This window comes from Pelodiscus sinensis, chromosome 1 (genome assembly GCF_052426305.1).
Source record: "Pelodiscus sinensis isolate ZL-2025 chromosome 1, ASM5242630v1, whole genome shotgun sequence".
NCBI lineage: Eukaryota > Metazoa > Chordata > Testudines > Trionychidae > Pelodiscus > Pelodiscus sinensis.
In genome coordinates this window covers 139,846,414-139,858,665 of record NC_143052.1, presented here as the reverse complement: position 1 = coordinate 139,858,665, position 12,252 = coordinate 139,846,414, and positions in this window count along the sequence as shown.

Genomic DNA, 12,252 nt, shown 5'->3' with positions numbered 1-12,252 from the left:
GGCTCCACAGCCCGGGTCTCCGATTCCGGCTTCAAAAGTCGATTTTGGCCATCGCGGCCCGAGTAGGGCGTATTCAGGCTCTAGAAGTGATTTTCTCGGTCCGCAGCTCGGGTCGCCGTTTAAGGCTTCAAAAGTCGATTTCGGCCATCGCGGCACGAGGATAGCGTTTTCGGCCTCCGGACATGGATTACTGGCTCCGCAGCCCGGGTCGCCGTTTTCGGCTTCAACACTCGATTTTGGCCATCGCGGCCCGAGTAGGGCATATTTAGGCTCTGGAAGTGATTTTCTCGGTCCGCAGCCCGGGTCGCCGTTTTTGGCTTCAAAAGTCGATTTCGGCCATCGCAGCATGAGGAGGACGTTTTTGGGCTCCGGAGGTGAATTTCTGGCTCCACAGCCCGGGTCTCCGATTCCGGCTTCAAAAGTCGATTTTGGCCATCGCGGCCCGAGTAGGGCGTATTCAGGCTCTGGAAGTGATTTTCTCGGTCCGGAGCCCAGGTCGCCGTTTTTGGCTTCAAAAGTCGATTTCGGCCATCGCGGCACGAGGATAGCGTTTTCGGGCTCCGGACATGGATTACTGGCTCCGCAGCCCGGGTCGCCGTTTTCGGCTTCAAAAGTCCATCACGGCCCGAAGAGGGTGTTTTCCGGCACCGGATGTGGATTTAGGCCTACGAAGCCCGTTTCGACGTTTTCATCTACAGAAGTCAATTGTGTCCATCGCGGCTTGAGGAGGGCGTTTTCAGCCTCCGAACGTGCATTTTGGCCTCCGAAGCCCGTGTCTCCATTTTTGGCCTCAAAAGTCGATTTCGGTCATCGTTGCACGAGGAGGACGTTTTCGCGCTCTGGATGTGGATTTCTGGCTCCGCAGCCCGGGTCGCCGTTTTCGGCTTCAAAAGTCGATTTCGGCCATCGCGGCCCGAGAAGGGATTTTTTGGGCTCCGCACGTGATTTTCTCGCTCCGCGGCCCGGAACGCCGTTTTCACCTTCAAAAGTCGATTTCGGCCATCGCGGCCCAGGAAGGGCTTTTTCGGGCTCCGCACGTGATTTTCTCGGTCCGCAGCCCGGGTCGCCGTTTTCGGCTTCAAAAGGCGATTTTGACCATTGCGGCTTGAGGAGGGCGCTTTTGGGCTCCCAACGTGCATTTTGGCCTCCGAAGTCCGTTTTCGGCTTCAAAAGTCGATTTCGGCCATCGTGGCACTACGAGAGCTTTTTCGGGCTCCGGACGTGGATTTCCTGCTCCGCAGCGCGGGTCGCAGTTTTCGGCTTCAAAAGTCGATTTCGGCCATCGCGTCCCGTGGAGGACATTTTCAGGCTCCAGACGTGTTTTTCTGGTTCTGCAGCCCGGATCGGCATTTTTGGCTTCAGATGTCGATTTCAGCCATCGTGGCTCGAGGGGGCCGTTTTCAAGCTCCGGACATGGATTTCTGGCTGGGCGGCCAGGGTAGCCATTATCGCCTTCAAAAGTTGATGTTGGCCATCACTGACCGAAGAGGGCATTTTCGGGCTCCGGACGTGGATTTAGGCCCCCGAAGCCCGTTTCACCGTCTTTGGCTTCAAAAGTCGATTTCAGCTATCGCAGCTCGAGGAGGGCGTTTTCGGGATCCGAATGTGCATTTTGAACTCTGAGGCCCATGTCGCCGTTTTTGTCTTCAAAAGTCGATTTCGGATTTCGCGGCCTGAGAAGAATGTTTTCGGGCTCCGGATGTAGATTTCTCGCTCCGGAGCAGGGGTCGCCGTTTTCAGCATCGACTTTTGAGGCCGAAAACGGAGACACGGGATTCGGAGGCTAAAATACACATTCAGAGCCTGCAAACGCCCCCCTCGTGCCGCGATGGCCGAAATTGACTTTAGAAGCCGAAAACGGCGACCCGGGCCACGGAGCGAGAAAATCACGTCCAGAGCCCGAAAACGCCCTACTCGGCCCGCGACGGCCGAAATCCACATTTGAAGCTGAACACTGCGACCCGGGCCGCAGAGCGAGAAAACCATGTTCGGAGCCCAAAAACGCCCTACTCGGGCCGCGACGGCCGAAATCAACATTTGAAACCGAATACGGCGACCCTGTTATACCAAATAAAAGCAAGCAGGATCTTATGAGGGGGATAAGGCAAAAAGCCACTTTTTTTTGTAAAGATAATAATAAAATAAAGAAAATATAGAAGCAAACAACTTTGTTTAACTACTTATTCCTAACACTACTTAACCCTTTTTCACTTTTATATATATATATATATATATATATATATATATATAAAGCATTCATTCATACATCCATTCATTCACATTCTGTGTATAGTTACTTTTGTAACTACAATTTTATTTAGACAACTTAGCCTTGAGGCCAGTGTGTTCAAAACCTTCTTGAAATTTTTCCATATGCAGACACTGTTTTGTTCTGGTCTCAGGTAGTTTGCTAATCAAACTATTTATTTACCTGCAAACATTTTTTTTGTTGCTGCCAGCTAGGGCATTTGCACCACAGACACTTTCTGGCTTGCTTTTAGATTAAAAGCTGTTTGTAGCTTTGTCTTAAAAAGGGACACAATAACTTTAGCCAGAGATGTACAGTTTTGAGATTTTACTTAAAGTCCTGATCTCTCTCACAGCAACCTGAAAAGGAAATTACATCCTGTTGTGGCTCCTGGAGCCCTCCCAGGATTTAAATTTGTTTCCAGTTTTTACCCCTTCTACAGTATACATTGCATGTTACAGGAAAATGTGCATTCTTTGTTTATAATGTTATTTAGCCATATTAATTTTTGCATCGGGTATAACTATTTCTTTTATGCTCACTGAGTTTACCTATACTTTTATTAAACAACTTGGTATGAAATGGCTTTACTGAAAGCAAAACAAACCAATTTGTTTTAAGCATACAAAACAGTTTACTAACCTACAAAACAGTAGTTCTGGATCTGAAAAAACTTACCTACTATTTACAGTGAGCCCTCGCTACTTCGCGGTTCGACCATCGCGGATTCACGACTTCGCGGACTTTTTTCATTACATTATGTATATACGTGAATCCGCGATGGTCGAACCGCGAAGTAGCGAGGGCTCGCTGTATACATGTTAAATATGGTGTCCCTACTTCGCGGATTTTCAGCTATCGCGGTCGGGTTTGGAACCTATCTACCGCGATAAACGAGGGTTCACTGTACACTATATTTACACACAGATCCATGCATATATTCGCTGAATATTTCTAACACTATTTTTACATACCTGTACAAAGATTACATTCACTTTTATTCATTTGGGGGTAGTTAAGTTCCCAATAGTACCCTCTTGAAGTTCTGTAGTCAAATTTGCCTGGATTATTTACAGACACTCTTTTGGAAAAGGGCCCATTTTTCCTTCAGAATGGCTGCAAAGAAACCAAGAAATCTTTTCCTATAACATTTTAGCATTTTCACAACTGCTCAATTCCTTCCATACTCTGTAGAGTTAATTTCTGCTTGTCTGGGCCTGATCCTGTTTTTCTTGCTGAATGGCCCTTTTCCATGGACACAGGCTTTGTCCCATTACCAGTTGAGCAAGGAGGGTGGACTTGTTCACTAAACCCCACACCTCCTGGTCCTTTTTCTTAAGCATTTCCCTGAAAATTTTGAGAGTGCTACTTTAACTCTCAGTACCCATCCTTAAGGGAATCTAGCTTTGTCTGGGTACTGAGGGACAGACATTTCAACCTTTTTGCTTCTGCAGCAGAGGCTTTTACATTTTGCAGTTTCATATCTGAATCCTTATATTCATTTAATTTGAGGAACACCTCTTTACAGGTTTCATAGGAGCCAAACTGAATCTTTGTTTTCTTTTCCCTTTTTCTTTTGGGTTAAGCTTTTCCTGCAGAGAGAGATTTTTTTTTCTTCTTTGCTAAGTGGTAGCTAAGTGGAGGTAACTGTTATTACATGCCTCCCATAATAGCCAAATTGCTGCTGTATCTTCTTTGGCAGCATTAGAAGGTTTGTACATGTACTTATTATTATTATTATTTGTTAAGATTGTTAAATGTTTAGCTTTATTATTATTATTGCCCCTTTAGAATATAATATGTAACTTAGAATTGTTAAGAATATAATCCTATGTAGCCAGAAACAGCCCCCACCCCCGCCCCGTGCCCCAGGCATGCTCAAGCTTGTGCAAGGCGCTGCTTGAAATTGACATTGCAGACATACATTGTAACAGTGCATTGTCAAGCCATTAACTCTGCTATGGGAGATTTCGGCTTCACGATTTTCGGCTTCAAAAGTCGATTTCGGCCATCGCGACCCGAGTAGGGCATTTTCCGGCTCCAGATGTGATTTTCTCGCTCCGTGGCCTGGGTCGCAGTTTTCGGCTTCAACTGTCGATTTCGGCCATAATGGGCCGAGTAGGGCGTTTTCGGGCTCTGAACATGATTTTCTCACTCCGCAGCCTGGGTCGCCGTTTTCTGCTTTAAATGTCGATTTCGGCCATCGCGGCCCGAAGAGGACGTTTTTGGGCTCCAGAAGGGGAATTTCTGGTTCCGCAGCCCGGGTCGGCATTTTCAGCTTCAGATGTCGATTTCGGCCATCCTGGCCCAAGGGGGGCGTTTTCGGACTCCGGACATGGGTTTCTGGCTGGGCAGCCCGGGCCGCCGTTTTCGGCTTCAAAAGACGATTTCTGCCATCGCGGCCCGAGGAGAGCTTTTTCGGGCTCCAGACGTGGATTTCCGGCTTCGCAGCGTAGGTCGCAGTTTTCGGCTTCAAAAGTCGAATTCGGCCATCGCGGCCCGAATAGGGCTTTTTCGGGGTACGGACGTGATTTTCTCGCTCCGCGGCCCGGGTCACCGTTTTCGGCTTCAAAAGTCGATTTCGGCCATCACGGCCCGAAGACGGCGTTTTCGGGCCCCGGATGTGGATTTAGGCCTCCCAAGACCGTTTCGCCGTTTTCAGCTTCAAAAGGCGATTTTGACCATTGCGGCTTGAGGAGGGCGCTTTTGGGCTCCCAACGTGCATTTTGGCCTCCGAAGCCCGTTTTCGGCTTCAAAAGTCGATTTCGGCCATCGTGGCACTACGAGAGCTTTTTCAGGCTCCGGACGTGGATTTCCTGCTCCGCAGCGCGGGTCGCAGTTTTCGGCTTCAAAAGTCGATTTCGGCCATCGTGGCCCGAGGAGAGCTATTTCGCGCTCCGGAAGTGATTTTATTGCTCCACCGTCCGGGTTGCAGTTTTCAGCTTTAAAAGTCGATTTCAGCCATTGGTGCCCGAGGAGGACGTTTTCGGGCTCAGGTCGTGGATTACTGGTTCCGCAGCCCGGGTCGCCGTTTTCGGCTTCAAAAGTCGATTTCGGCCATCGCTGCCTAAAGAGTGCGTTTTCGGGCTCCAGACGTGGGTTTAGGCCTCCGAAGCCAGATTCGCCAATTTCGGATTCAAAAGTCGATTTCGGCCATCGCGGCTCGAGGAGGTCGTTTTCGGGCTCCGAACGTTCATTTTGGCATCCAAAGCCCGTGTCACCGTTTTTGGCTTCAAAAGTCGATTTCGGCCATCGCGTCCCGAACAGGACGTTTTCGGACTCTGGACGTGATTTTCTCGCTCCGTGGCCTGGGTCGCCGTTTTCGCCTTCAAAAGTCGATTTTGACCATCGCGGCCCGAGGAGGACGTTTTCGAGTTCTGAACATGGATTACTTGCTCCGCAGCCCAGGTCACCGTTTTCGGCTTCAAAAGTCGATTTCGTCCATCGCGGCTCGAGGAGGCCGTTTTCGGGCTCCGGACGTGATTTTCTCGCTCCGTAGCCCGTGTTGCCGTTTTTGGCTTCAAAAGTCTATTTTGGCCAATGCGGCCCGAAGAGGACGTTTCCGGCCTCCGGATGTGTATTTCTGGCTCCGCAGCCTGGGTCGCCGTTTTCGGCTTCAAAAGTCTATTTTGGCCATTGTGGCCGGAGGAGGGCGTTTTCTGGTTCCTGAGGTGGACTTCTGGCTCGGCAGCCCAGGTCGCCTTTTTCGCCTTAAAAAGTTGATTTCGGCCATCGTGGCCCAAGTAGGGCTTTTTTGGGCTCCGGACGTGATTTTCTCACTTCGCGGACCGTGTCACCATTTTCAGTTTCAAAAGTCGATTTTGGCCATCGCGCTCCGAGGGGGGCGTTTTCGGGCTCCGGACATGATTTTCTCGCTTCGCGGCCCGGGTCGCCATTTTCGGCTTCAAAAGTCGCTTTCGGCCATCGCGGCCCGAAGTGGGAATTTTCGGGCTCCAGACGTGGATTTCTGGCTAAGCAGCCCAGGTCGCCATTTTCAGCTTCAAAAGTCGGTTTCGGCCATCGCGGCTCGGGGAGGGCGTTTTTGGGCTCCAAAAGTTCATTTTGGCCTCCGTACCCCGTGTCGCCATTTTTGGCTTGAAAAGTTGATTTCGGGAATCGTGGCCTGAGGAGAGCTTTTTTGGGCTTCGGACATGGATTTCTGGCTCCGCAGCCCGGGTTGCAGTTTTCGGCTTCAAAAGTCGCTTTCGGCCATCGTGGCCTGAGTAGAGTGTTTTTGGGCTGCAGACATGGATTTCCGGCTCCGCAGCACGGGTTGCCGTTTTCATCTTCAAAAGTTGATTTCGGCCATCGCGGCCCGAAGAGGACCTTTTCGGGCTCCGGACGAGGATTACTGGCTCCGCAGCCCGGGTCGCCATTTTCGGCTTCAAAAGTCGATTTCGGCCGTATTAGCCCGAGGACAGCTTTTTCGGTCTCCAGACGTGGATTTCTCGCTGCGCAGCCGGGGTCACCATTTTCGGTTTCAAAAGTCGCTTTCGGCCATCGAGGCCCGAAGGGGGTGTTTTCGGGCTCCGGACGTGGATTTCTGGCTAAGCAGCCCGGGTCGCAATTTTCAGCTTCAAAAGTCGATTTCGGCCATTGCTCGTCGAGGAGGGCATTTTCGGGCTCCGAAAGTTCATTTTGGCCTCCGTACCCCGTGCCGCCATTTTCGGCTTCAAATGTCGATTTCGGCCATCGTGGCCTGAGGAGAGCTTTTCCGGGCTTCGGACATGGATTTCTTCTCCGCAGCCTAGGTTGCCGTTTTCGGCTTTAAAAGTCGCTTTCGGCCATCGCGACCTGAAGGGCTCCAGACGTGGATTTCTGGCTCCGCGGACTAGGTCGTCGTTTTTGGCTTCAAAAGTCGATTTCGGCCACCGCAGCTCGAAGAGGAAGTTTGCGGACTTCAGACGTGTATTACTGGTTCCGCAGCCCGGGTCGCCGTTTTCGGTTTCAAAAGTTGATTTTGGCCATCGTGGCCCGAGGAGAGCTTTTTCGGGCTTGGGACATGTATTTCTGGCTCCGCAGCCCGGGTTGCCATTTTCGGCTTCAAATGTCGCTTTCGGACATTGCACCAGAAGGGGGTGGTTTCGGGCTCTGGCCGTGGATTTCTGGCTCCACAGCCTGGGTCACCGTTTTCGGCTTCAAAAGTCGATTGCTGCCATCGTTGCCCAAGAAGGGCGTTTTTGGGCTCCGGATGTGATTTTCTCGCTCCACAGCCCGGGCCGCCGTTTTCGGCTTCAAAAGACGATTTCTGCCATCGCGGCCCGAGTAGGGCGTTTTCGGGCTCTGGACGTGATTTTCTCGCTCCATTACATGAGTCGCCGTTTTCAGGTTCAAAAGTCGATTTCGGCCATCGCGGCCCGAATAGGACGTTTTCGAGCTCCGGATATGATTTTCTCGCTCTGCGGCCCAGGTTGCCATTTTCGCATTCAAAATTTGATTTCGGCCATCGCGGCCCGAGGAGGACGTTTTCAGGCTCTAGACTTGATTTTCTCGCTCCGCGGTCCGGCTTGCCATTTTCGGCTTCAAAAGACGATTTCGGCCATCGCGGCTCGAGGAGGGCGTTTTCGGGCTCTGAAAGTTCATTTTGGCCTCCCTACCCGGTGTAGCCATTTGTGGCTTTAAAAGACAATTTCGGCCATCGTGGCCCTCGGAGAGCTTTTCCGGACTTCGGACATGGATTTCTAGCTCCGCAGCCCAGATCGCCATTTTCATTTTCAAAAGTCGATTTTGGCTATAGTGGCCCGAGCGGCACATTTTCCGTCTCCACACGTGGATTTCTGAGTTGTCCGCCCGGATCTCCGTTTTCTCCTTTAAAAGTTGATTTCGGCTATCGGGGCTCGAGAAGCGCATTTTCGGTCTCCGAACGTTCATTTTGGCCTCCGTAGCCCGTGTCGCTGTTTTCGGCTTCAAAAGTCAATTTCGGCTATATTGGCCAGAGGAGAGCTTTTTCGTGCTCCAGATGTGGATTTCTCGCTCCGCTGCGGGGGTCACCATTTTCGGCTTCAAAAGTCGATTTTGGCCATCGTGGCTCGAGGGGCGGTTTCCCGTTCCTGACGTGGATTTATGGCTCGGCAGCCTGGGTCGCCGTTTTCGCCTTCAAAAGTTGATTTCGGCCATCACGGCCTGAAGAGTGCTTTTTCAGGCCCCAGACGTGGATTTAGGCCTCCGAAGCCAGTTGCGCCATTTTCGGCTTCAAAAGTCGATTTCGGCCATCATGCCCCGAAGGGAGCTTTTTCGGGCTCCAGACGTGGATTTCTAGCTCCGCAGCCCGGGTCGCAGTTTTTGGCTTCAAAAGGCGATTTCGGCCATCGCGCCCAAGGAGGGCGTTTTCGCCCTCCGAACATGCATTTTGGCCTCTCAAACCCGTGTCGCCATTTTCGCCTTCAAAAGTTGATTTTGGCCATCGTGGACCGAGTAGGGCGTTTTCAGGCCCCTGACGTGAATTTGGGCCTCAGAAGCCCGTTTCGCCGTTTTTGGCTTCAAAATTCGATTTCGGCCATCGCGTCCTGAGGAGGGAGTTTTTGGGCTCTGAACATGGATTTTGACCACCCAATCCAGTGTCGCCATTTTCAGCTTCAAAAGTCGATTTCGGCCATCTCAGCCCGAGTAGGGCATTTTTGGGCTCCGGACGTGGTTTTCTTGCTCCACGACCCGGGTCGCCGTTTTTGGCTTCAAAAGTCGATTTCGGCCATCGCGGCTCGAGAAGGGCGTTTTCGGGCTCCGGAAGTGATTTTCTCGCTCCACGGCCCGGGTCGCGGTTTTCGGCTTCAAAAGTCGACTTCAGCCATCGCGGCCCGAGAGGGGCGTTTTCGGGCTACGGACGTGGAATACTGGCTCTGTGGCCCGGTTCTCCATTTTTGGCTTCAAAAGTCAATTTTGGCCATCGCGGCTTGTGGAGGGCGTTTTCGGGCTCCTAACGTGCATTTTCACCTCCGATGCCCGTGTCTCCATTTTCAGCTTCAAAAGTCGATTTTGGTCATCGTGGCCCAATGAGAGCTTTTTCGGGTTCCGGGCGTGGATTTCTGGATCCGCAGACCGCGTCGCGGTTTTCGGCCTCAAAACTCGATTTCAGCCATCGCGGCCTGAGGAGGAAATTTTCGGACTCCAGACGTGGATTTCTGGCTCCACAGCCCGGGTCACCATATTCGCCTTCAAACGTCGATTTCGGCCATCGCGGCCCGAGTAGGGCGTTTTCGTATGCTGCCTGTGATTTTCTCGCTCCGCGTCCCGGGTCGCCGTTTTTGGCTTCAAAAGTCGATTTCCTCCATCGCGGCCAGAGGAGGACGTTTTCGGGCTCCAGACGTGAATGTTTGTCTCCGCAGCCCGAGTTGCCGTTTTTGGCTTCAAAAGTCGAATTCGGCCATCGCGGCCCGAGGAGGAAGTTTTTGGGCTCCGGACGTGAATTTTTGGCTCCGCAGCCCGAGTCGCCGTTTTTGGCTTCAAAAGTTGCAGAGCGAGAAAATCACGTTCAGAGCCCAAAAAAGACATACTTGGGCCACGATGGCCGAAATTGACTTTTAAAGCCGAAAACGGCGACCCGGGCCGCGGCGCCAGAAATTCACGTCCGGAGCCCGAAAACGTCCTTCTCGGGCCGCGATGGCTGAAATCGACTTTTGACGCCGAAAACGGCCACCAGGACTGCGGAGCCGGAAATCCACATCCAGAGCCCGAAAATGCTCTCCTCGGGCTGTGAGGGCCTAAATCGACTTTTGAAGCTGAAAACGGTGACCCGGACAGCGGAGCGAGAATATGACGTTTGGAGCCCAAAAACGCCCTACTCGGTCCGTGATGGCCGAAATGAACTTTTGAAGTCAAAAACGGCGACCCGGGCTGCGGAGCCAGCAATCCACGTCTGGTGCCCGAAAAAGCGCTCCTCGGGCCACGATGGCCGAAATCGTCTTTTGGAGCCACAAACGGCAACCCAGGATGCGGAGCGGGAAAATCACAGCCAGAGTTTGAAAACGCCCTACTCGGGCCGCGATAGCCGAAATCGAATTTTGAAGGCGAAAACGGCAACCCGGACTGCGGAGCTAGAAATGAACGTCCAGAGCACGAAACCGTCCTCTACAAGCCGCGATGGCCAAAATTGACTTTAGAAGCCGAAAATGTCGAAACGGGCTTCGGAGGCCTAAATCCACGTCCGGGGCCCGAAAACTCCCTCTTCGTGCCATGCTGGCCGAAATCGACTTTGGAAGCCAAAAACAGCGACCTGGGCCGCGGAGACAGAAATTCACGTCCGGAGCCCGAATATGTCCTTCTCATGGCGCGATGGCCGAAATCGACTTTTGAAGCCGAAAACGGCGACCCGGGCCGCGGAGCCAGATATTCACATCCGTAGTGCGAAAACGTCCTCCTCGGGCGGCGATGGCAGAAATCGACTTTTGAAAGGGAAAATGGCGACCCGGGATGTGGAGCAAGAATTCCACGTCCGGAGCCCGAAAAATCTCTCCTCGGGCTACGATGGCCGAAATCAACTTTTGAAGCCAAAAACGGCGACCAAGTCTGCGGAGCGAGAAAATCATGTTCAGAGCCCGAAAATGCCCTACTCGGGCCGCGATGGCCGAAATCGACTTTTGAAGTCGAAAACGGCGACCCCGTCCACAGAGCGAGAAAATTACGTCCGGAGTCCGAAAATGCCGTATTCGGGCCGCGATGGCCGAAATCGAGTTTTGAAGCCGAAAACGGCGACCCGGGCCGCGTAGCGAGAAAATCACATCGTGAGCCCAAAAAAGCCTTTCTCGGGCCATGATGGCTGAAATCCACTTTTGAGGCATAAAACGGCGACCCGGGCCGCGGAGGTAGAAAATCGCGTCCGGAGCCTGAATACGTCCTCCTCGGGCCGCGATGACCGAAATCGACTTTTGAAGGCGAAAACGGCGATTCGGGCTGCGGAGCAAGAAATTCACGTCCGGAGCCCGAAAAAGCTCTCATCAGGCCACGAAGGTTGAAATCAAGTTTTGAAGCCGAAAATGGCGAGCCAAGCTGCGGAGCCAGAAATTTACGTCCGGAGCCCGACAACGTCCTCCTCGTGCCGCGATGGCCAAAATCGACTTTTGAAGCCGAAAACGGCGACCCGGACCGCGGAGCGAGAAAATCATGTCCAGAGCCCCAAAACGCCCTACTCTGGCCACCAAGGCCAAAATCGACTTTTGAATCTGAAAACAGCGACCCGGGCCGCGGAGCCAGAAATTAACGTCCGGAGCCTGAAAACATCTTCCTCGGGCCACAATAGCAGAAATCGCCTTTTGAAGGCGAAAACGGCGACCTGGGTTGCGGAGCCAGAAATCCACGTCCGGAGCCCGAAAAAGCCTTTCTCGGGCCGCGATGGCCGAAATCGACTTTTGAAGGTGAAAACGGCGACCCGGGCCGCGAAGCAAGAAAATTACGTCCGGAGCCCGAAAATGCCCTTCTCGGGCCGCAATGGCCGAAATCAACTTTTGAAGCTGTGACCGACCGGGCCGTACCTGGGCACAGCTGAGGGCATCCGCCCAGGGCGAATCGCTTGAATCCGGGGTTCCCTACAGCCCCCAGATTGCTGACCCCTCCAAACAGGCCACAAATCAGTCCCACAGAGCACTTCAGCAACCTGCCTGAAGCCTCCCGAGCAAAACTCCTCCGACACTCCAGCAATATCCGTGCCCCAGATGGCCCCGGGCCTCATACACAGGTGGGAAGTCCTAGCACCTAATCCCACCTACCCCGAAAAAGTACTGTCCGGTTCCAAGGAACCAGCCACAGATCCCTGGTCAATTTACCCTCTGGATCTTACCCAGAAATCACGCTGGGCCAATCCTTTAGAATAGATATCTCAAGGTTTATTATTACAATAAAGAAAAGCATGAGAGTAAGGTTGTTAAAGAATATTACGTTACATGCACCGAATCTCCCAGTTCTCGATACAGGCTCTAGCAGAGATGTTACAGCTGCTGGTTTAAAAGTTCTTGTTTCACATCCTATCATCAGGATGGGTTCACAGGTCTTCCGGGCTCTTCGGTGCCTGCAAT